Genomic DNA, 6000 nt, shown 5'->3' with positions numbered 1-6000 from the left:
TACTTACGTGCTCAACCACAGAGGAAGATCTGTTTGCCGGTTCACAGAACAATTTTTTTCCACATATAAAAGGTTAAAAGTATAAATCCAAACAGCCCAGATGAATGAGTTAAAATTCCAATCCCACTAAATGTTCATTTTAACCACTGATGTCAGCAAAAGGCTTCACATGGCATTTATATAGCTCCAGCCTGACCCACCTTCCTTCATAACGCCTGCCATGGAGATTTGCAGACAAATTCATGCATCAATACCATAATCGTTATTCAGTCAAGTACCCAAGGGGGTGTGAGAGCAGAGGAAGAAAGGAAATAGATATTCAGTGAACCTCCACGGAGTATGCAATTCAGAGATGTTAATGAGCACAGCCGTGTGGAAAAGATCAGCAGACTTGCTCTGCCTCCTCCTCAGCAGTCAATGCTCTCTCTGCGGACCACAGGCTTTCCTCTTCAACCTTTCTAATGGAAGAGTTATTCTGAGCCAGTACTCTGGTGTGAAATGAGTGTTCAACTGAAAACAATGCTGGTCCTGGTGCTCTCACAGGAAATCTCCTAGCACAACGTCTTGGATAGGCAAAATCATTTCAGTCCGTCATACAAACGTTTCAATTTTCACTTGTTTCAGTCAAAGGTTTTCTTCCAGTGAAAAAAATCCAGTATGACAAGGCTGTCGATTTAAAAGAACTCATGTGTTTCAGGGTATAAATACAAACTTCAGCAGGGAGGACGAATAATGTGAGTATGGTGGGAACCAGTCCAACAGAAGGCTCACCCCAAAACTGGATCATCTCTGCCTCTGTTTTCTTGACAAGACTTTTAGGCGAATTCAAACGCTTCAATTTTCGCAATTCCTTACTCCTATAAAAAGTTTGTCTTGTAACTGTAAAACAAATACTGTGTACTTTGTAGGTCTTTAATTTTCTGTAGTACTTTGGCCCTCGAGATGGACTTGAAAAGTTATTTGAATTTAATTACTTTCATAATGAGGATGCATAGCACCAGTGAACTTATTAGCAACAATACTAGCTATATATATAAAATATATAATACTAATTATAGTTAACAAATGTTATCTTTCTCTACTGTCATTATGTACACCTATTTCCTAAGATCACTATTTCCTGTTCTGCCAAAACATAAAGGAGCTCTTGATTTAAAAAAAAAAAAAAAAAGCAAAAAGAAAATCTGTAATTTCTGTTATTTTCAGTAAAGGGTTGTGGGTGAGCTGGATAGTTTTCATATCCTACTGTTTCTTTTTTATGCAATTTTTATGTCTCACCTGCATATTTTTTCAGATAGGAAATTTTAAGCTAGGAAGCTTTTCTCAACAGGCAGAAAAGGAATACTGAAAGAGTGCTCTAATGTCCAAAATATATTTCTACTAAACTTCCACTTATATTTTCAGACTCCCCTGGAAATAACTTCCCCATTGGTGTGTGCCTACATGAGAGAAAAGGACAGTACACTACAGAATCACTGTTTGTGAAGAACAACTGTTGCAGTCTAGCTTGTGAAGACATCTCTGGTTGTTTGACTTTCAAAAAGTATTACAAAATCTTAGAACCAGCTTCAAAAGTACAGTGGTTGCACTGTGCAGCTTTCTGACAATTTCTGTTCTGGCTCTATTTTTACATTAAAGAAACTCCGAATAAAAAAAGTACAGTGGTTGGGAAAAAAAATTTATCCAAGCCACTGACACTTAGGTAGTTACATTTAGCAGCTTTTCAAGGCTTTGATCACCTGCCACTTGTCTGAAGGTGATACATGGTTAAACACTCCCAGCCAAAAGCAGTTTCTGGGAAGAAGATATTATCACTGCAAGAGTAGCAAAGGGGATTGATCATACTGCAGTACATTGAACTGTACCTCTGAGACTTCAGATTTTCTTCCTCAATACACAGACAACTGTAAGAATCTGTTCTGATTGTTTTTAATGACTCTTAGCCAACTAAAATTTCTTTTTTTTTAATGCTTTCCTTTGGCCAAACTTTGGGTGTGCAGTAAGAGAATTATTTTTACAAGTAAAATTATTACAAATAAATACTATAGAAAACATCAGAAAAAAATCAAGCCGATTACAAGCAGATGAATATCTACAAAGATATAGAGCTACTAAAATTTGACAGAAAATGAACACCAGACTTCATTTTCAGAGCAACAAGGGCTCACATTAACACAGCAAAAAGGGTAAAAATCTCGATCCAGAGCACACTAATGTCAATGGAAAGATTGATCAAGCTCTAATTTCCATGGACAAAGATGAGACTGGGGACAGGTCAGCCCTCAAAGAATGGATGGAGAAAAAAAATACTGAAATGTCAGCTAAATCACACATCAGGAACTCATCAGGTATTCTGTGGTAATCATCCCAGTGGAAAGTATTTGCTCCCTATAAAAAATGTAAAATAAATTCCGTGTGCTTGCTCCAATAACAAAACAATTTAGTTACATTAGCCTTAGGAGTCTAAGAAAGGCATACAGATACTTGCGAGATACAAAGGAAAGGCTGCAAATTGACACCTAGTCTACCATACATTCACCTATTTAAATAGCCACACCCCTTATTGCCAACATGTTATTTGTGCTCACTATCACAAGCAAAGGTGAAAATTCTAGCAAGAAGTCAATAGCTGCCATAGGACTTAGGAAGTAACCAGGTTAGCATTCACACAGTAATCATTAGAGCACTAGGGACACAACTGAGTATTAACTGAGAGTGGCACAAGCCTTGACCCACAAGGTGGTTAGGCTGAACAAAGTCTGACAGCAGCTTGGGGGGTAGTGCTGTCACTACCCACGGGAAACCCAAGGGTTGGGCTTATGCCACCTCACCAGTCAAGGGCCAGCCTGGTGGCTGCTGTGTTCTGCTGCCATAAGGAATCAAGCAGATGAAGCCATATGCCAACAGCAGACTCTGATATGGACAGTAATGAGCCACAGCCTCTCCCTTAGCCAGTTTGACTCTGAATCCTTTAACTGAATTGATGCATAATTACCAGACATAGTTTTAACATGGCAGGAATCCCATTCATGGGAGCTCATTCACTTTAATATCATCTAAGATGGGTGTATGGGCCACCTCTAACCCACAGAAGGGGCGCATCTGTGCATGTATTTAATAAATAGTCAGTTCTGATTCTCACTTGCCTTTGTACTGATATCCAAAAGTGCATTTTTCCCTCTTCCTGGAAAAACCTAGCTGGAATATTGAGTATGCACGAGTCAGCAGGCAGTGAAGTTTGATCAACCAAGGGCTAGAGAAGAACCTCACTTTTCTCCTTATGGACAGTTTTCTACAGTGTTCTGCCACAGATTCAGAAAGGTAAAAATGGCCTCAGAATTTCCCTTAGCAGGTACCATCAATTTTGTTCAGAGAGGTAGAGATACGAATCACATTGGAACTGAGTTTCAGGCTCCAGAGGCACCTCTCGCTTAATGTTTGGGAACAAATCCCAACTTATTCATGAACAAAATAACTACAATCTATATATAGGCATACTGTCCCACTCTAAATCCCTGAAAATCAAGAAGGTCCCAAATATCACCTATGTACCAAAATTACCCACACAAGAGATTGTTGGATTTCATGATGATGAATCACAGCAGTGACAGAAAAAAATCTGGAATCTTGCTATTTAAACTCAAAGAAATCATGCACATCACAAAAGGAATGATAAACAGATTTCAATATTGGATTAATATGCCACCCAGCCCTGGATACTCAGCAAATTACTATGCTATCCCAAGTAGCTTTCACTGAGAGAAAAGGAAAGCTCAACTACCTATTCAAAACCAACAGTGAAAAAGTGATTTCCTTTTGACTCTTGAATATCCCTGAGGTATCAGTACTGGCACTTATCGGTGTAGGGCTGAACCCAGGTCAGCAAATGTCTAGTACCTTTCCTGTGCAGATGTTGGTATTCCTGAAGTTATTTCCCTGGACTATGAGATGAGAAAAGAAATAAGGAAATGGGAGCACTCTTACAGAGAACCACAGACCTCCTTGTACAATGTCAAAAGACTCTTCATCATAGCAAATTCTCATGTCACACTTTTTTGAAGATTGTATTTCAGTACTTCTGCATGTGAGCTATATAGACACGATCCCAAACTATTGGATTACTAAAAATCAATTTATTCTGGGATTACTTAAATACCATATAATGTATCCAGTGACTAACTGCACATAGTGTGTGTGATATTCTGACTTGAGTGAGCTCAGCTCAAAAGGCACCTGCACAAAGCTTTTCAAAGCAACTGCAATAAATTTTACTGGTTGTGGGAAACCTTATAAAAATTAAATAATGTCATGCTTTATAAGCATTTCATTCAATGTGACTAAACACATGGATAGCATTGAAGATGTTATTTAACTTTTTCCATGTGCAGATTTAATACCACAAGAAAATTTGAGTCCCCTATTGCTAATTTTCCACCATGTGGTAACTATTTAGTTGTTTTTGAAATGTTACTGAATTACAGAATTAAATTACAGAGCACAGCAACCACCAGTGGGCGTTGTATGTCCCTCTGGCTTAGCACAGGGTCACATATACTGGCATTAAATCATGACTATTCCTACTGCAGTACTGGTTGAGTTAACACAGGAATGAACATGCTATCTAGCAAGATCATATGCTTATGTATTTCTAAAAATAGAGCACACCAATGTCAGATTTGATTGATGTGACTCAGGTTCCTGTCATTTTTAGCAAACCTGTGACAATAACACACTGCACAGATGGACATATAATGCTGGTAGAAAGCCCTGTTACATACCTCAATTAAATCAAGTTAGATTAATTTATACAGCTGTGCAGGTCCAGATGTAAAATGAGAAGTGTCCATGAAAGTTGAGGCTAGAAACATTCACAACATGGAAAACATGGAAAAAGTATGGTTTTCAGCTTTCCTCACAGGTTAGTTTACAACCTTAATCACTCTTTTTGGAGAGAGAAGCACTTTAACAGACCCACTACAAACTACTACAGGAGAAAACGAAACAGTAACCACAAACATTTCATTCTTTCAGTATCACTGATGAAGACCATTTTTTTCCAGTGGATGAGTGCAACAGATCTTTGTTGTCTTTCAAAGTACAATATCTTTGAAATTTAACTGAAGTTCTGAGATTTTTCTCTACTTTGTATACTAATGTACATCAACACTGTGGTATCTAAATATGTTTCTGAAAAGCATGAAAATATCTGCCAGATCCTATTCATCTCAAAACTGTGTATAAATATAGAGGATTATAAACATACTGCCTAAGCTTTATGGAGCATGAGAAATGCTCCTGAAGCATCCAAATTTCTTAATTCCTGAATTGGTTTATTTCTTTATTTACCACACCTTGGGGATGTTTGAGGCAACACTCACAGCAACACAACAGATCATAATCATAATCAGTATTGATAAGAATGGAACATAGAGTCCAATTCCTAGCAATGTAAGCACAAAGATTTGAGCTATTCTGTTTAGAATCAATGGTAATTAATGTAGCCTTAACCAGGTTTAATTCTCTCCTAGTCGTTCTCTCTCAATATTGAGGAGAACAAAAATTTCTCTCAGTTTCTACTACCCAATATTTGTAAAGTCATACACAGAAAAAGAGTGAGTAGTTGTTAAGAATAACTCCCAATTATCTGCCCTTGTATTCTCTCTAGACATATTACTTACCTAAGGGAGTAAAGAGAGCAAGGTGTGAGTTTAGTACCTTGTACACTGCTGGTTCCAATTTATACCTGTCAAAACCCTCTGTATTATTATTAAGATATTAAGAATACATCTACATCCTGTAAATACGTGCAGGGCACAACTTGATGTGAACTCTTTACCAGTTTAAGATTACACATGAGAAACATGGAGAGTGAGGCAGTTTTTCTGTATTTACTTACTTATTTAACTGGAGCAAAAGGCTTATTAGAGTAACTGTGTTTGAGTTACGTAAGAAAAAGTTGCACGGGGGAGACTAGAAAAGGCAAAAAGTATGATATGCCCC

Source organism: Sturnus vulgaris, chromosome 4 (genome assembly GCF_052056855.1).
Source record: "Sturnus vulgaris isolate bStuVul1 chromosome 4, bStuVul1.hap1, whole genome shotgun sequence".
In the NCBI taxonomy this organism is placed as follows: Eukaryota; Metazoa; Chordata; class Aves; order Passeriformes; family Sturnidae; genus Sturnus; species Sturnus vulgaris.
This window is presented reverse-complemented; position numbering follows the sequence as displayed.